General features: G+C 43.4%; 1 long non-coding RNA gene across 1 annotated transcript; it reads right to left on the bottom strand.

Moving 5' to 3' along the window:
• Positions 1-19056: 19056 nt before the first annotated feature.
• On the bottom strand, positions 19057-19933 carry LOC104002227 (uncharacterized). The gene is made up of 2 exons (XR_001709686.2): positions 19707-19933; positions 19057-19549 (listed from the first exon to the last, which is right to left on the bottom strand). It is a non-coding gene; the product is annotated as an uncharacterized LOC104002227 (long non-coding RNA).
• Positions 19934-20394: the final 461 nt, after the last annotated feature.

Raw genomic sequence — 20394 nt, forward strand, 5'->3', positions numbered from 1 at the left:
CTTTTGTGGGCCTCTCCATAATTATGATCCTCTCCCTCCCTCTACAAGTCAGTATTACTGATTTTGTGATAAATACTTCTCCATGCTTTTATTTATTTTTATTTTTATTTTTTATTATTTTTATTTTTTTTTATTTATTTATTTTGAGACGGAGTCTTGCTCTGTCTCCCAGGCTGGAGTGCGGTGGCACGATCTCGGCTCACTGCAACCTCCGCCTCCTGGGTTCAAGCGCTTCTCTTGCCTCAGCCTCCTGAGTAACTGGTAATACAGGCATGTGCCACCATGCCCAGTTAATTTTATTTGTATTTTTAGCAGAGACAGGGTTTCTCCATGTTGGTTAGACTGGTCTCAAACTCCCGACCTCAGGTGATCCCCCCACCTCGGCCTCCCAAAGCATGCTTTTATTTATAATTTAACCAGCTATGTCTGTGTGAAAGGAAAATAAATCTCGGGGCTCCCAAATCACTAGGCTAAAGAGAAAAATTAACCCGGGAACTGCTTAGGGCCAACCTGCCTCCCATACTATTCACAGTCATTACTTTGCTCACTGAGATAAATGAATATCTGATTGGCTCCTTTGGAGAGGCTAACCAGAAACTCACAAGAATGCAACCGTTTGTCTCTTATTTACCTATGACCTGGAAGCCCCGCCCCGCCACAAGCCTTCCCGCCTTTGCTTCACGTTGTCCCGGCTTTTCCGACTGAACCAATGCTCATCTTACATATGTTGATTGATGTCTCATGTTTCCCTAAACTGTATAAAATCAAACTGTGCTCTGACCACCTCGGGCATATGTCGTCAGGACCTCATGAGGCTATGTCACCGGTGTGTCCCCTACCTTGGCAAAATAAACTTTCTGAATTAACTGAGACCTGTCTCAGGTTTTCGGGGTTCACATATGTATCCTCGCACACATCATCCCATCATTCTGCCTGTTTGGGAACTACATATGATCTGCAGGGATGGAAGTGCTTGCTATTTTTTGCCTTGTTTCCCTCTCTAAATATGGAAATTCAACCTTGTTATTCTGTTTAGAATGAAAGAATTTTATTCATGTCCATTGATGTGTAATATTGCATCCCATGAATATGCCACAATTTATTTATGTGTTTTTACTTGCAGTAAATACTTGGGTTCTGGATTGGGGTTATGTCAAACATGCCACCGAAGATTCTTGCACACGTTATGCTGGTGTACATATATGGAAGTGTCTGTGAGTACACACGTCACGGAGGAACTGCTGTGCCATAGGGGATACACACCCTCAACCTTGGCAGATGATGCTGAGCTGCCTTCCAGAGCAGCAGTGCTGGTTTGCACTCTCAGAAGCTTTGTAGAGAGTTCCAACTGCTCCACTTTCTCACCCACGCTTGGTATTTCCAGACTTAAGTTTTTGCCAATGAGCTTGTATATGTAATGGTGCCCTACTGTGGTTTTAATTTGCATTTCTTTTCTTGCTGCAAATATCAGAGCCCCCTTTCTTCTGTTTATTGGCCCTTTGAGTTTCTTCATTTGTGGAGTATATCTCCGAAGTCTTTGGCCCATTGGTTTCCAAGGAGTCTTTTTCTTATTGATGTGTAGATGTTCTCTAGATGTTTCAAATGTCAGTCCTTTGTTGCAAAGTCTCAGTCTGTCTCTCTCTTTATGCCTTGCCTTTTCACTCTCTTAAAGGTGTTTTTTTAATTAACAAAAATTCTTAATTTTAATGTAGTCAAATTTATTTTATGTTTAATGCCTTTTGTGTTTTATTAAGATGGGTCTCCACATAATGAAGGTGGAAAAAGAGGTTCTCCTGTATTGTCTTCTAAAAGCTTTATAGCTTAGTTTTTCACATTCAGGTGTACAATTTTTTCTTAAAATGATTTTCTTTTATAGTGTTATGTCTCTTATTGAAGATAGTTCATATTTTTTCTGTATGGATACTATATGCCCCGACATCCATGGCTTTGGGGGCCATTTCTGTCATATATCAAGTGTCAATGTATTCATGGGTCAGTTTCTGGATTCTCCAACCTGCGCCCCTCGTCTATTTGTCTATCCCCAGACTTAAGGCAAGGTATCACATTTGTTATTGTTTTATAATCACTGCTGATATCAGGTGGTCCTCCCTCCCTATTTTTCTTTGGCAATTGTAGGACCTTTGCATTTTGACATGAATTTTTAAAACAAATTTTCAGGTTCTTTGCAACACCTGCTGAGATTCTGAGATGTGAATTGGCATCTTCCATATGGAGTCTTCCAGTCCATGAGCATAGTGTATATGCATAGTGTATAGTCCATGAGCATAGTGTATGTCTCCATGTAATGAGATCTTCGCTAATGTATCTAAACAAAGTTGTTGCTGTTGCTGTTTTCTCTATAAGTCTTGCATATCTTTCGTTAGATTTGTTGCTAGGTACTTGATATTTGGGATGCTATGTTAAGCAGTGAAAATGTAAATTTTGCTTGCTAATAGTGTTTTTCTGATAGATGGGCTTACAATTGATTTTTTACATTGACTTAGTATTTAGCAGGCTTGTTAAACTCTCATTAATTCTGATTTATCATCAACAGATTATGCCTCTTCCCATGCCTTGTGTAATTTAATACGGCTGTGACTAGACAGTGGAGGAAAACATTCTTAAAGCTTCTGATCAAAGTGCATGGCACCCAGTGAGAGAGACAAGCATCCATCATTGTTTTATTAAGACTATGCTCTCAGTGACCCTGTGCCAGGCACGCTCTTAGAAGTAGCCCACTGTGAGCGGTGAAAGGATCTCAGGGAGCAGGACCACAGGAAGGGATGATTCATGAGACTTTTGCAAAACCTAGGCAAGAAAAGAGATATGTGAGGAACGTAGATTTCTTGATATTCCATGCCCTTTCAGGACCACAATCTCCCTACCCTCTGAAATGTTCTTCCCTCTTTCCTATTTTTTCTTACAAAACTAACTTAAATGTCTCTTTCACAGCAAAACTAGCTCTACACCTTCAGAGTAAGTTGCTCTGTCCTTCTTTATTAACTTTATTCTGATCCCCTGTGGATTCCAATGCATTCTAATCCCCTACCACCCACCACGGGATAGCATGGTGTTTCTGTCTATCACCCTCCCACCCTCTAGACTCTTAGATTTTAGGATAGTAATCCCTATACTGATACCGTGCTAGACACGAAATAAGCTCACATAAATCTTGACACGCTGAATACCAAACATATTACATGCATTGATTTCATTTTTACTGTATCTCACTGACATTAAACACTGTGGAGGGTTTTTTGTGGGAGATAAGGGGTTAGAAGTCTTTATTTTTATATAGGTTACATGAACCCCATGACTATTCAAGACTTACAGGTAGGTGGGTTCTCTCTTTCTCTCTTTCTCTCTCTCTCTCTCTCTGTCTCTTTCCTGAGAAAACATTTTTCTAAAATGTAATTTGAAGTGGAAAACATATCAAATATATATTACTTGAAGAAAGAGCAATAGATATTTGATAATGAACCTAGGATATAGTGTACATATGAAAATAACATAATCACTGAAGGCCAAAGCTACTAAAACTTCAGACTTAGAGAAACAGAAATATTATAGTCTTGTTTCAAACCACCACGTCACATTCTTGGTCTCATTTTTAACACGATAGGATATAGGTTAGGAAGAGGTATAAAAGAGAAAAGAACAAGACTGTGATTTCACAACATAATCTTGGTGAAATGTCTTGTCTATAAAATGAGAAGTGGGTTAAACTACATGGTCCCAAAGTCTCTCCCAGCCCTAATGTTCCAGAAATCTAAGCAGAAACCACATTATGCATTTGAGTGAAATACAGGGAAGGAAGGAGGGAAGGAAGGAAGGAAGGAAGGAAGGAAGGAAGGAAGGAAGGAAGGAAGGGGAGGGAGGGAGGGAGGGAGGGAAAAGTTCAGAGTTGAATTTTGTAAATGACAATAAATTGCAAGAAAAGAGAGCTCCTTCGTCGCCTTACCTGAAGTCACGCCACCCAGCCTTCCACGTAGCATAAGTATGTAAAATTGCAAGGCAAAATCTCCTCTACCACAAGACAACCTGAAATGATGATTTGGGGTTATTCATATAGAGATTTTGGATTTGACTAAAAAGCTATAAGCCTTGCAATTAGATTCACTTGGACAGTTTGAGCTAAATGATGAGCAAAGCAATTGAAAATAACACTGAGTTCACTCTCCTTGGAAAGACTCCAGTGTAAACAGTCCACTCGACTTTTTTTGGGTTTTGCAGTTTGCAAAAAGGTCTAGTCCTAATTTCAGAGCCATGTAAAGAACTTCCTATCTGGAATTATACAAAGAACATTAGCTTGATCCTAGAGATGTTTTCTATAATCATCTTCCAGAGGGATTAATAAAACCTTTCCACTTAATTGACTATTCAATGAAAATAATTAATTCAGTAACTTCAAAAATTCATTTTAATACATGTAGAACCAAATAATTATTTGGTCTGACTATGATTCACACACTTTTGCCAAGCATATTAATCTTATTTTGAAGATCAATAGACTGGGTTTCAGAATGCTTTAGTGACTTGCAACAAAGAAATAGCACACAGCTTTCTGATGTGCTGATGGATATGGAGTCCGTGTGGTCAGGAAGCACTACACACCACAGTCCACATTCTGGCCAATGTGGTGAAACCCATCTCTACTAAAAAATACAAAAATTAGCCAGGTGTGATGGTGGGCACCTGTAATCCCAACTAATCGGGAGGCTGAGACACGAGAATCACCTGAACCCGGGAGGTGGAGGTTGCAGTGAGCCAAGATCACGCCACTGCACTCTAGCCTGGGAAACAGAGTGAGGTTTCATCTCAAAAAAAAAAAAAAAAAAAAGAAAGAAATCTGGATATCTGAAAACATTCATTTCGATTTTTGTGTCTTTTGCATGCCTGCTTCTCCCACTCTCTACCAAAGACCCTTGAAATTTAAATTTTTGGATTTGAGGGCTAATATGATATTGATTGTGCTTTTGTTTGTCTTAGGGGAAATATTTGGATCTCCAAAACACAGTAAACAAAATCAAAGTGAAAAATCAGATCCTGAACTTATAACAAAAATTATTTGAGAGCTTTGTAGGTTGTTCTGTCTCTCAAATCTTCTCAAACATGTGATTAGCACTAAATTCGTATCACAGTTTTCTTGTTTACGATAAACTCAGGCAACAGTCCATGCTGTAGTGTGTAAAATAAACTCTAACGATGCATTTGGTATATATCCCCCGCTGCTGTATTTGGATGTTAATTTTAAAGTAAAAAAGAAAAAAAAAATGCCATACCTTCTCTAGAACAAACGAACAAAGTGAGTTACATTAACATTATTTACATAAATTGGTGAACTCAGGAGGGGTTTGCGACATTGTACATGTTAAAGAAAAATGTTCTTTCCATATTTTCAAAGAAGACAGTCTTGGTTTTAAACAATGTTTGCTAAAAGCAATGATTGCTATTTTCCATAGAAATAAATCAACCTGTTTTTGTTTTTTTTTTAATACAGGTATTTGCCCATGAGGGCTGTGCATTGTCATTGAAATGGCATCTGGTGACAAGCCTTAATGATCTCTTCTCTCTCACACTGTCCTTCTCTCTCAGTCCTTTGCAGGATGTCATTAAGAGGGGATTTTTTTGTTTGTTTTTTTTCCGATAGGGGCTGACTCTGTCACCCAGGCTGGAATGTAGTAGTGGCACAATCTCATTCACTGCAGCCTTGCCCTCCCCGGCTCAAGCCATCCTCCCACCTCAGCCTCTAAAGTTGCTGGGACTACAGGCTCGTGCCACCACACCTAGCTAATTTTTTGGGTTTGTTTGTTTTGGTAGAAACGGGTTTTACCATGTTGCCCAGGCTGGTCTCAAACTCATGTGCTCAAGTGATCTGCCTGCCACAGCTTCATAAGTAGCTGAGACTACAGGTGCCTACCACCATGCCTGGCTAATTTTTATATTTTTAATAGAGACGGGGTTTCACCATGATGGCCAGGCTGGTCTTGAATTCCTGGCCTCAAGTGATCCCCTCACCTTGGTCTCCCAAAGTCCTGGGATTACAGGCTTGAGCCACCGTGCCTGGCTATGAGGGATATATATATATTTTAATCAGTTTCAGATGGATCTCCTCAGGCCCCTTATTTCAGTTTTCTTAATTATCATTGTTATTGAACACTCATGACGTTGAGTGCCTTATGGCTTATTGATCCCCAGTGAGGACCTGCATAACAGTCTATCAGGGATTGCCAGGGCTCAGCGTGGGGTTGACTCCTTGAGAAAAAATGCAGTGCCTTTTGTGGCAAGATAAGACATTGCCATCGTAAGCTCTGGTGGCTTTTAGCATGTGCTTATGAAGGTCTTGCCATTTGCTAAATGATGATGGTGGTCAGGAATATCATGCCATTTTGGTGTTCACAGACAAACTGCCCAACATTTGATTTAAAATCCCATTTCTAACTGGTAACCTCACACAGTGGGACTTAGCTCTCAGGAGCAGCAGCAGCTGTCTAGCCAAGGCTGACTAACTAATATTTTAAAGCCAATAGCTGTCTCTTTGGATCATATCTTCCTCGTTTGAGGGCTCCTTTTTAAAAAACATATGTTTATGTTTGTACATATTTTTTCAAAGTATGTTAAGATCATCTTATTTATATCAGCACAGACTAAAAATGGACTTAAACTTTCATTTGGGAAAATTTCCTGTCATTTGCAGATGTGCGGGCACCGGGTCAAGGTTTCCCAGCCTCTGCCTTTGTGTCCGTGTTATTCTTTTCTGTGGCTGTCTGTAGACGGTTACCATGGCTGTCTACTGCTGCATAACCAACTATTGCAACATTTAGTGCCTTACATCAACCATTTCATTATAGTGAATAACTCTGTGGTTCAGGAAACGGGTCAAGGACCAGCTGGGTGAATCTTCTGTTCCGTGAGAGGTAGACTGGGTTCACCTGGTGATGTTTGCTAGTGGCTGGGCTAGTTTGGGGAGTCTGAGATTGCTCCGGGTACATGCCTGAAGTCAGAGCTTGGAGGGGTGGGACATCCTGTGTTTGCTCTCCACGTGGCTTCTCCATGCGGCCAGCTTGGACTTAGGGTAGTTAGATATCTTAGATGATGACTCAGGGCTCCAGGAGAAAGTGTTTCCAAAGACCGAGGCAGAAGTTGCAGGCTGTTAGAAACCTAGCCTCGTAAGTCACATAGCTTCACTTCCACGGCAATTTATGGGTCAAACAAGTTTCTAAGTTCATCCCAGAATTTGACTGCCATGTCCCAATGGTCAAAAAATTGTCATCATTTCTAATCAACCACACACCTTCCCAGAGATCAAGTAGATTATTTTTTCATTCCTGTTCTCTTCATTGATTTGAAGTTGTTCATTTTCTGGTGCTTCCCTGCACTTCTCAGCCCTTTTGTTGTTGGGTAAGGCCAGGTGACTACTTCTGGCCAGTGTGAATTCTCCACTCTGTGTGTGAATTGGACAATGTGTGTTGAGTTGGAAGATCCACAGTTTCCAAACAGTCAAGGAAGTTGAGCTGATTCAGCACCTAAAGGACTAACAATCCTCCTATAGTGGAATTTATAGGGTCAAGAGATCTTGAACTCTGAACTGAACATGAAAACTCAGGAGGACTTGTGAGCTATCTTCCTTGGGATATATATGGGAACAAAGAGGGTATTTGGCAGCCATAAAAATGGGTTGCAACAGTGATGGAAATTTTCACCAAACGTTTTCCATGTACCCCTAGACTGCACTGTGAGTCCCTGCAGGGAAGTTATCCATTGGATGCCATTTCTCAGGCTAAGGTAGAAGAGTGGCTGTGAGCTCCCATGCCTGGCCCTCCCTCTTGGTGTAGAGTGGGGAAGCCATGTCAACATGGCATGTGTGCGCAATCCATCAAAGCCCCCAGGATTGGCTGGGGCACAGCAGGCAGGGCAGCTGCCTTGGGGAATTGCCCAATCTACAGTGGAATTTATGTGAATAATGAATAAAGTACACATGGAGGCTAGAGATTGCGGATTTGATTGTCACTCAGCCTTACCTCTCCAATACACAATTCTATTTTTATTGTGTTAGAGGCTACTCTTAAAATGGAAACATGCACACAGTTCATATAACAAAGTATAAAGTTAGCCATTGTCTCCACCCTCCTCCCAATAAAATAAAAAAGTGGTTTTGAATTCCAAGCTCTGATCGCCACTTACCCTCACAAGCTTACGTGTTATTGTCACCTAGCATTTTTGTTTCATCTTTATTTATGACCTCAATATTGGCCATTTTTATCATTACTAATATTCTTTAAGACAAATGTCTTTTTTTCAGATTTACCTATAAATTTAGCAAATTTTGCCCCCTTCTTGTTGTAGTACCTGCCTTTGATTTGGGTTTTATTTCCTCCACTGAAGTAAATAGTTTAACCCTTATTTCCAAAAAAAAAAAAAAAAAAAAAGGAAGGTAAACTTTCTAAAATTTTGTTTTTTGAAATATTTTTATTTTACCTCCTCCTCTGAAAAAAAAAAAGTTCAAGTATGTATAGAATTCTAGGTGTCAGCAATTTTCTCTCAGTGTTTTAAATATATTATTTCACTGAATTCTGTTCTCCATACCAGGGGCCAGCAAACATTTTCTGAAACAGAGAGCTTGTTTAAGAATCAACCACATGCAGACCATGTGGTTTCCATCACAGGTACTCAACAATGCTATTGAAGAGTGGAGGCGGCCATAAAGACATGTGCATAAGTGGGCGTATCTGTGCCAATAAAACTGTATTTGCACAGGCAGCCATTCAGACCATGGGTTGTAGTTTGCTGATCCCAGCTCTACAGTTCAAGTTGAGAAGCCTGCTGTGAGTCTAATTGTTTCTTCTATTTTAAAGTAACCTGCTTTAGGTTCGGTTCTTCGTCTTTGGTGATTGATATCTCGGTGCGTTTTAGTTTACAAATGAGTCCTTCTCAGTACTAGTACTTTCTGAATAAGGAACAATATCTTTAATGAATTCTGGAAGAAGGGTAACTCCCACTTCTTCAAACATTATCATCCTCTCTTTTTATTTTCACCTCTGGAACTCATATCAAATGTACATCAAAACTTCTCTCCCAACCAGTATGGTGCTCCTGTTCTGCTTCCTAATTTTTTGTGTTTTTAGTAGAGACAGGGTTTCACCGCGTTAGCCAGGATTGTCTCTATCTCCTGACCTCGTGATCTGCCCGCCTTGGCCTCCCAAAGCGCTGGGATTACAGGCGTGAGCCACCGCACCCCGCCCTTCCTCTGACTCTTAGTCATCATTTGCTCTTAACCTTACTGAGCCCCAGTTGCCTCATTTATGAATCAAAATAATAATTCCCATGCTTATCACTCAGTTCAGTTGCAGGGGAAGAAAAGTTATTTTAATTATCTAAAGCAGAAAGGAATTTCATACAGAGAACTGGGTGCTCACAGAATTGTTGGCAGAGCCAGAGTGGATGGCTCCCGTCTTCGCCTCTGGGACTGATGCCCAGAACTGGGGAAACAGCCCCGTGGGGGAGCTGCTGCCTTCGGGAAGAACGGTGTTAGCTGTGCTGCAGGATCAGGAAGCCCTGCACTAAAATGCAGCTGTGCTGCACCTGCCGGTCCACATAAGCAAAATCAAACCCTGATGGATGCCCCAGCCCTGCCACTCGGCCTCCCCAAGTGACTGGGTGCTGTTGGTGATAGATCCATGAGTCCATGCTTACCAGCAGGTCAACCAGAAAGGCAGCCCCCACGTCATCCCCGCCCTCCGGATCTGCATCAGGGCTGCTTGTTGCAATCATAGATCACATTCAGGGCCCTCTGCAGTGTGGCGTAGAAAAGCAGGTTCCAGCTTGCCAGTGCCTGCAAGCAGGATGCAGAGCCAGCCAGTTCATGGTATCCTCCACAGATCTCAAAGGCCAGGGCCGGAATTAACGAAACAACCTGCACAACGTGCTTGGCACCAGGCTTGGCGTGTAGCAATTGCCCTCATGTCTTCTAGTGTCTTGTGTGCTTCAAGACCATCCATTGCCCAGTGCAGCAGAACTCGTGCCATCTCAGGGGTTCCTGAAGCTTCAGCACATGGGGCTCACTCACACTTGCAAACATCAATTTCACCAAAATCTGATTGTTTTTCTAAAAACAACGTGGAGGTGGTGGTTTAGAGATTAAACCCATGGTTCTCCTCCATGGGGCAGCATTACTCGGTCCATCAGACACAAAGATGAACTCAGCAACTATACAGCCACAATGTCAACCCTAAGAATCACCATTGTGTCTAACAGGGGGAAGCATGGCTGTGCCAGCACAGTGGCCTGCATACAGTGAAGAGGGCAGCAATGCCGCTCCTGTGTGACTGGCACACACCCCAGCCAGAGAACTTGGCTAGACTCCTCACCTGGAGTCGTTTCTCCCTCCTGTTGTGTACGAAATGTTGCCCCAAGTACCTCAGTCTGCTAACAACCTATTCTTCATCCTGTTTAATGTGGAATTCTGCAGAAGGCTGGGGGAAAAAGATATAAGCACTCTTGTTTAAGGTATTTGATACAAAAGAAGTGAACTAAACTAAAACGATATAAAACTTAAAATACAATAAAACTTCTCCAGACAACCTTCTCCTGACACTGTGAAGGATATTAACAAATTATTATTAAGTAGGCTACTCAGGCGATGATGCATCCGAGTGTTTTAATGTAGGGGGATGTTAAGTGGACACGAGGGACCAGAAGTGGAAAAGGCTTCTCAACGACACATGACTTGGGGCACTGCCTGTCTCCTCTGCGAGCCACACCAGGGCTCCCTGAGTCGGAGTTGTCACGGGGAGTCCTCTGGTTCCATACTGCGGTGTTCATCTCACTTAATCCCCACAGTGACTCTCAAGGCAGGCCCGAGCTGCTGGCTGACACCTTGATTTGTTGCTGGAGAGAGCTGGAAGTCTGGACATTTTAAGGTGGATCTTATCTGCGGAGGGGCTAATAGCATACATGAGAAGTCTAGTCCCAGAAATCAATTTTATCCCTATTCAAATACTGAATTGATTACAAAAAAAGATGATAAAGATATTCCAGCACTTTCAGAGGCCGAGATGGGTATATCACTTGAGGTCAGGAGTCCCAGACCAGCCTGGCCAACATGGTGAAACCCCGCCTCTACTAAAAATACAAAAATTATTCATTCGTGGTGGCCGGTGCCTGTAGTCTCAGCTACTCAGGAAGCTGAGGCAGGAGAATCGCTTGAACCTGGGAGGTGGAGGTTGCAGTGAGCCAAGATCGCACCACTGCACTCCAGTCTGGGTGACAGAGCAAGGCTCTGTCTCAAAAAAACCAAAAAGATAAAAATAAGGTACAAACATATGCTTTGCAAAGATCTATAAAAGTCTTCTGGGCCGGGCGTGGTGGCTCATGCCTGTAATCCCAGCACTTTGGGAGGCCGAGGTGGGCGGATCATGAGGTCAGGAGATCGAGACCATCCTGGCGAACACGGTGAAACCCCGTCTCTACTAAAAATACAAAAATTAGCCGGGCGTGGTGGTGGGTGACTGTAGTCCCAGCTACTCGGGAGGCTGAGGCAGGAGAATGGCGTGAACTTGGGAAGCGGAGCTTGCAGTGAGCCGAGATTGCGCCACTGCACTCCAGCCTGGGCGACAGAGCGAGACTCCGTCTCAAATAAATAAATAAATAAATAAAATTTTAAAAAGCCTTCTGGACAAATATTCAAGATATTAACATCACAGTCTTTTTATTTTTGAGACAGAGTTTCGTTCTTGCTGCCCAGGCTGGAGTGCAGCAGCGCAATCTCAGCTCACTGCAACCTCCGACTCCTGGGTTCAAGCGATTCTCCTGTCTAAGCCTGCCAAGTAGCTGGTATTACAGGCATGCACCACCATGCCTGGCTAATTTTGTATTTCTTTTCTTTTTTTTCTTTTTTCCTTTTTTCTTTTCTTTTTTTCTTTTTTTTTTTTTTTTTTTTTTTTTTTTTTTTTTTGAGTCGGAGTCTCGCTCTGTAGCCCAGGCAGGAGTGCAGTGGCGCGATCTCGGCTCACTGCAAGCTCCGCCTCCCACGGGGTTTCTCCACGTTGGTCAGGCTGGTCTCAAACTCCCGACCTCAGGCGATCCACCCACCTCGGCCTCTCAAAGTGTTGGGATTACAGGCATGAGCCACTGCGTGTGGCCAGTGTCGCAGTTTTTTAAGTAGTTAGGAGTTTCTGCCCACACGAATCTGGCTGTAGCCTCTTATAACAAACCTGGTGAAACCAGACTCAAGATTACGTCTTCTCGTTCTGGTAAATCTCCTGAATTCAGCCTCCATTCAAATCCAGGATCATCATTGCAAATTTTCTTTGCCAGCAGGAAGTTTTCCCGTCTCCAAAATCAGAGAACCAATGGCAAATGCCAGGCTACTCCGTCCTTCCTCCCATCAGCTTCCCGTAAAATATTTAAATCGGAACACATTTGCATCTTTGCTGAGCTTCCTTTCAGCGTGTCCACTGACTCTGCCATTAGTATTGGAGGCCGCACTTGTTATGGTTATAAGGCTTCTACCAGTGGCAGTGCACACGAAGCTCTGCTAAGTGAAGGACCAGCTGCTTCACAAGTCCTGTTGGATGTGTGGTGCAGTAAGCCGGGGGAGACATAAAACTTGCCTAAAGTTTTCAGCCTAAGTGTCACTGTGACCTTGACTTCAATTCTAACTAAAAATCTATCTTATTTTTGCCTCACTGTGAAAACTCTCCAATGATAATAATAATAGACTCGTTGAACACATGAAAGTTTCAGACATGAATAGACATGTATCCAAAGAAGATATACAGTTGGCCAATAAGTACATAAAAATGCACTCAACGTCACTTATCACTAATGCAATGCAAATCAAAATCACCATGAGGTCCCATTTCACACCCATTAAAATGACTACTACAAACAAACAACAGCAAAAAAAAAAAAAAACATAAAATAACAAATATTGGCAAATATGTAGAAAAATTGGCACCCTTGTGCATTGCTGGTGGGAATGAAAAATGATGCAGCCACTGTGGAAACAGCATGGAGATTCCTCAAAAAGCTGGACATAGAATTACCATGCGATCCAGCAATCCCACTTTGGGGAAATATCCAAAACAAGTGAAAGCAGGAACTCACACAACTATCTGTACACCATGTCCCCAGGCGCATCATTCACGATAGCTAAAAGATGACTAAACAGTGGAAACAACCCCAATACCCACTGAGGAATGAATGCATAAACAAAATGTAGCCTATCCATACCAAGCAATGTCATTCTACCTTAAAAAAGAAGGAGATTCAGACACAGATGAACCTTGAGAACATTATGCTACATGAAATCAACTAGTCACAAACGGACAAATACTTTATGATTGGATTTAGAGGAGGCAGCAAGAGTAGTCAAATTCATAGAGACAGTTGAATGATGGTTTCCAAGAGCTTGGGGAGGGGGAAATGAGGACTTGTGTTTAATGGGTACAGAGTTTCAGTTTTGCAAGACAAAAAGAGCTCTGGAGATGGATGGTGGTGGTGGTCACACAACTAAGTTAATGTACCTAATGCCACTATGCTGCACCCTTAAAAGTGATAAAGATAGTACATTTTGTATCACGTGTACTTTAGCACAATTTAAAAAATAGTTAAAAAAATTAGCCTGGTGTGGTGGCGGACGCCTGTGGTACCAGCTACTTGGGAAGCTGAGTTGAGAAGACTGTTTGAGCCTGCGAGGCAGAGGCATGATGCTCAGTGGATCATGCAACTTACCACCTTGTTTGTACTCTTAGAACATCCCCTCAAGACAGCTGTTTTCAGCCTGTCATGACAGATGAGGAGATGCATCACACAGGCTGATGATCCCAGCGCCCACAGCCGGACACTGGACCCAGCACATCCAGACGACAGCAGAGATGACACTACCAAGAGCACAGAGGGTGGTGCAGGTGCTCCGACTTGCAATAGCAACTTGCTCCTTAGGAAATGGGCCTCAGACTCCTGTGCCTCCAGCCCTGAGACCTGAAAGTCCCTCCCAACAGGGTTGGAAGCGGGCAGGGAAGCCATTTACCATTTAGAAATTATGAGGCACAGTTGCTGAAGTTTCCAAGCATCTCATTTCTGCTGTGAAATAGCCATGCAAGAAGGAAAGTGGAGGTGGAGGTTGCAGTGAGCCAAGCCGAGATCATGCTGCTCCAGCCTGGGTGACAGAGCAAGTCTCCGCCTCAAAAAAAAAAAAAAAAGAAAAAGAAGAAGAAGAAGAAAAAAAAGCTGTCTGCATGGTAAATGCTGGCAGTCTGAACCTTGCTCTTTATGTGTCATGCCAGCAGACAGACAGCTGAGCTTCTGCTCAGGTAACTCGATATTTAATGAGTGTATATTTCTCCTCTTTGGCATTTGCCTTAAAGTCCTAACATTAATTACATGGTGTGATTTTATTCACCCAAGAAATGCTAACCGATTAACTACTACGTGCAAGAAAATCCTAAATGGTAAAAATTTTATATCTTATTCTTAAGAAATCTACACCCTCCTAGATTTGAATTTCCATCTTCTCTCTGCATTCTCTTTTAGGTAGACCAGATAGAAGAGACATGTGTAAGGATGGCATCTAAAAGGCAAACCAAAAAGAACAGGTTCTGCACAGCCAACACCCAGTACTTAGAGTTTAAAATGTGAAATTATTCTCTGAGGCCAGGCATGGTAGTTCACGCCTGTAATCCCAGCACTTTGGGAGGCCGAGGCAGGAGGATCACTTGAGGTCAGGAGTTGGAGACCAGCTCGGGCAACATGAGGAACCCCTGTGTCTATAAAATAATACAACAACAAAATTAGCCAGGCATGGTGGTGCACACCCGTAGTCCCAGCTACTTGGGAGGCTAAGGTGGGAGGATATCTTGTGCCCAGGAGGCCCAGGCTGCAGTAAGCTGCGATTGCACCACTGTACATCAGCCTGGGTGATGCAGTGAGACTCGATCTCAAAAAAAAAAAAAAAAAAAAAAAAAAAGGCTGGGGGCGGTGGCTCAGGCCTGTAATCCCAGCACTTTGGGAGGCCGAGAAGGGCAGATCATGAGGTCAGGAGATCGAGACCATCCTGGCTAACACGGTGAAACCCTGTCTCTACTAAAAAAATACAAAAAATTAGCCGGGCCTGGTGGCGGACGCCTGTAGTCCCAGCTGCTCAGGAGGCTGAAGCAGGAGAATAGCATGAACCTGGGAGGCGGGAGCTTGCAGTGAGCCGCGATCACATCACTGCAAGCTCTAGCCTGGGTGACAGAGCGAGACTCCATCTCCAAAAAAAAAAAAAAAAAAGAAGAAAAGGGAAAAGAAAAATTGTTTGCAATTGTTTCCAGCCATTGTAGAGGCTCTTAAGGAGATTTCCCTTTTGAAGTTAATAACAACAACAACAGTAGTAATACACCTGAGGATGGCTAGCAGGGAAGCGTGAAGCATGGTTAACGTCAACACAGGAAAACAATTTCCTCCGTGATCCATCAAAACAAACGAACTTAGAAATAGACACGGTAAGAACCCAGAATACTGAAAGTATTGGGGTGAGAGCCACACTCTAATGTGGGAATCCCGTGGCTGTAAGGAAGCCTCTTCGGAAGTCTTGCCTTCTGCAAGTAGAACTGGTGGGGGTAAATGTGAAATTGGTGAAGAAGGAGGCGATCTGCCATTTTTGGAAGTCTTTAATTGCAGGCCAGATTCTGAGTAATGATACCCTGTTGCCCTACCAATTCTCAGATATTTTTAACCACAAATTTATTTTTATCACTTTTGTTTTAGCCATTTCAATGGGAGGAAGTCATCTTTTGCGTCCTCTTGTGCTCTTCTGTGATATGTTTTGGAGAAAATAGCTTAAGTGCATTTCACACCTATAATTTTATTGCTTGGAAAGGACCCCAGGCCTTGGCAGACCAGGTGGTGAGATCCTGTGCTGACGAGCCCGTGGTCACCCGGGGTCCTGCTTCCGCAGCCAGGCTGACGTGGAAATGACCACAGTCACGTTTCTCCCACATTGAGACACTTGGATTCCTGTTCTATTTTAGGCTCATGGAAGGTTCCAAGGGTGATTGATATTCCCCAGCATGTACATGGGATCTCTTTTCCATCTCTTTCTATGCTACCATTCTATCCATTCTCATGCCCACTCCGCGATTTATTCGTATTTATCAAAGGCAGATTTGCATTGCCGTTTCTAAAATGCCATTTCTTTCAACCTAAGTTACCACCCCCACTGCCTCTGCCACCTTCTGATTGTGGGTTGATTTGTGTGTCTCCACGTTCACTCACACGCCTTATGTCATCAATCCTTAACTGGGGTGGGCTGTCAGTCTCTTTTTTTATTAGTAAAAGTACATGTATGATTATTTCTCTCCTTATTTGATGTATTATTTCAAACTACTAATAGTTATAGGGCATCTATCAGCTTCTGTCTTTATAATGAGCATTGGAAGTTCAAAGATAAAAAAAAATCTCGTGGAGTTTATATTCCACCCTTTCTTTCGGTGCCGTGGCATTTGGTGAAAATAAGCATGGCTCTGTTTCTCCTGTGTGAAGGCTCTCCCTGCTCCCACACAGAAGGCACAGCAAGCAATGTGGCTGAGACAGGCCGCCTGCCTGGAAGGGGCATGGCCGCATCATGGCCTTCCAGGATCCTGGCAAGTCTTGTTTCCCACGTACGGCCTATCATTTCCTTCCCATCCAGGAACCACTTCCCTTCACAGTCACCTGGAGCATTACGCAAAACCATCCCACCTTGAATAAGTGTGAGCATCCCAAATGGCTGTAGCCTCCCTTCTCTGGGCATTCCTGGGTCAGCCTGTTGCCCACAAACCCAACAGGAACTCAGTTTTTCTAATCCCTGTACTTTCTTCACCTTCCCAGTGAGCAAGCTTAGAGCTTAGATTCCATGATTCACCACCTCCATCACATATCTCTGCTAGCCTTACCTCCCTTGCTGCTGGTCTGTCTTCTTGTCACACCAGCAGACACACACACTGCACCAAACATCTTTGATTTCCGTACTCTGACGCTTCGACATCTGGGGCCCTGCTGACCCTGCAGGGACTGCCCCTCCCAGGGCTAGCTAATTCCAAGACAGGGTAAACAACCTGCCCGTGGGTATGCTTTTCAAATACGAACAAGCCAATCCCAGCCAACACCCCCGACCACGTCCAGCCATGACTGGACTCTCACACTGGGCCACCATCCCCCTTCCCACATCACCCCAGGGCTGGGTACCAGACAACAAGGGAGATTCTCTAGGCCCCAGAGCCCACAGAGATTGTTCTCACAACTCAATCCTAAACCTGCTGACCCTGCCTTGCCTGTTCTTTCTCACTAAAAGTGCAGTAAAGGTTTCCATCCACAGTGCCCACTTGCCGTCTGACTCCTGGCTGCCCCAGTGCTTCTTTGTCTGGCCCCCACCAGCATGCAGCATGGCATGTTCCTCCCCTTGGGAACCACAAATCACAAACTATCTTGTCAGTGAAAACCATCACCAGATCTGCAGCCTCACCATACCTGAATAATAATAAAGCCTGTAAGGCCAAGGCCAGTGGATCACCTGAGGTCAGGAGCTCCAGACCAGCCTGGCCAACATGGTGAAACACCATCTCTACTAAAATATACAAAAATTAGCCAGGCATGGTGCACGTGCCTGTAGTCGCAGCTACTCGGAAGGCGGAGGCAGGAGAATTGCTTGAATCCAGGAGGTGGAGGTTGCAGTGAGCTAAGATCGAACCACTGCACTCCAGCCTGGGCGACAGGGTGACTCCGCCTCAAAAAAATAAATAAATAAATAAATAAATAATGCCTGCATTTTAAAAAGCAGACTGCCACCCCAAGAAAACCAAGTATTTCCTTGCCAGGAACTGGCTTGGGAGCAGCCTGGCGATTCTGAAGAAAACCACCTAATAAGGCTAACTGTGTTCACAATGAATTTACAGTGACTAACAGGCTTAACACTCCTGCAAACCCCACTCACTTCCGCCAATGACACTAAGACAAGGGCTATTTCAAATCTTCTGCCTCTTCCATGTCTCCCACCCGAAGGAAATAATGTATACAGTGGTCCATTTCCAAGACAAAGTGCCTTGAATGGGCTTAGGTCAGCAAACTACAGAAGAAAGAGGATATACTAGGCCGCTGCTTGGATAGCAGATGCCTGCTTGTCAGCCTTCCCCTTCTTCCCCTTCTCCTGCACCTTAGTTGCCCTCATCCAAACCAAAGAGGTTTAGTCTAAGATAAAACTTTACTAATCTGCAAGATAGCTCATTTTGTCTGTTCTTACCAGCCTGCCCAGCTACTTAGGTCATAAGTCAAACACTTGAAGAGCCCCTGAGCTAACTAAGATTGCAATGCCTTGTGGGTTGCAACAAAATGCAGCAAGACAGCCCTAAAGAAACACCTAAAGCCTCTACCCAACAATCAATAGATGACATCCAGGAAGATTGTGACCTCATAGTAGTCAGCCTATGAGAAACCTGGGGAGGGACCTGCGTGCTAGGGCATAAATTGCTTGTTGAAACTATGCTGGGTATGCCTCCCCACCAGACACCTGATTTTACAAGACTGTCATTAAAAGTCTCACTTTCGCTAAAGTTTTGGAAGACTTAAATGATGACTAGATCCATTACCTTATTTAATAAGAAGATGAGCATATCTTTTATTTATTTATTTATTTTGAGATGGAGTTTTGCTCTTTCGCCCAGACTGGAGTGCAGTGGCGTGATCTCAGCTCACTGCAGCATCCATCTTCCAGTTTCAAGTGATTCTCCTGCCTCAGCCTCCCAAGTGGCTGGGATTACAGGTGTCCACCATCATGCCCGGCTAAATTTTGTATTTTTAGTAGAGACAGGGTTTTACCATGTAGGCCAGGCTGGTCTTGAACTCCTGACCTTGTGATCCACCTGCCTCGGCCTCCTAAAGTGCTGGGATTACAGGCGTGAGCCACCATGTCTGACCAAAGATGGCCATATCTTAATCATATCATTTCTTCAGCAATTATTACTTAGATTTATTCCACACAAAGAACCTTTCATAATCAAATATTTACCTACCCTAAGGCATGGTTCTGAACAAGAAAGGTAGAGTAAATATTTTATTTTTTTCAAGTCTGTTTCCAGAAGAATGAATTTTCTGCATTGTAAACAAACTTTTAAAGTTTTGTTATAATCCCATCTTTGATGTAGTTTGGTCCATTGCCTTTTGCTCTTAACTGCCTCCTCCGGCCATCAGCCTTGGATGTGGATATCAACAAGCACAGTTCATTCCCTAGCACACCCTCTGACAGCCAAGCTCTTTCCTAGGTCTTGGGAGACTAGCCCAGTCAGTGATCTTCTCTTCCAATGAAAGAGATTTTCATTTTTATACAAGGGTTCATGCTAAGCTCCCTTTCCCCGATGGGTCAACCCAAAGCTGGAGTCTGCAGAAGTATGTGAGGAGTCCATATTCAAACACCTGGGCGGGCCTTTACCTGGAGTAAAACCAGGGTTGTGCAGGAGCTGGCTTGCATAGGCTCACAGGAGGTGACTATGAGTACCTCTCCCAAATTCTGTCTGCAGGGACAGCACTGCGGTAGCTGGAAAACAACCAAGATGGAAGTAATTATACCGTGGAAATTGGCAAACACTACAAATCAGAGCTGTTCCTCCCTGGAGATCTGCTATTAAACATTTACTGCACACTCCTGCAAAACCTCCGCAGGCCACCCCACAGCAGCGTGGGTTTCTACCTACCTCTGATTTTTCTTTCTGTTTTTGGCTCCTGGGAATTTCCATTTGCTCGTTGCAAATTGGCTGTATTTTTACATTTAATGAAATATCAAATTCAGAATGCATTTGTATTGGTAGCAGGAAAGAAGGCCTTCCCAGTGTGCCACGTTGTCAGAGACACCTCTAAGCCACAGCGAGAGGGTCTGGGGGTTGATGGTGTGTGGGTTGGGGAGGGAGTGGCTGAAGAGGGCCGAGAGTGTTCCGGGACTGGGGAATCATCTGTCCGCTGCTCCCTGCACACAAGGGTTTCCATGACGCCCTGACCTAGTGGCCTACATTCGGATAGGTTTTGAAGTTTCAAAAGACAATAATAGTAACCACACAGCATGGAGAAAAGTGCTGGGAAAGGCACCAGAGAGTGCAGAGTCCAGCTCAGGATACACCGGAATCTACCATATGGTAAAGGGAGCTTTGCAATCAGTGAGGAAAAGATAGGTTAGGCTTCAAATCATTATTTTATTAAAACAATTTTTAAAACAAAATATTTAACTCATTCCTTGCAACAGATAAGCTCCAGATAAAATACATTTTAATTTTAAAAAAATTATAAAAGTAAAATAATACAAGCTAATTTAGGTGAATATTTTAATATTATTTTCACAAGCAGCCAAAGTTTAAACACTGACACATCATCAAAGCCAGAAGCTATAAA

The sequence above is a fragment of the Pan troglodytes genome, chromosome 16 (genome assembly GCF_028858775.2).
Source record: "Pan troglodytes isolate AG18354 chromosome 16, NHGRI_mPanTro3-v2.0_pri, whole genome shotgun sequence".
NCBI lineage: Eukaryota > Metazoa > Chordata > Mammalia > Primates > Hominidae > Pan > Pan troglodytes.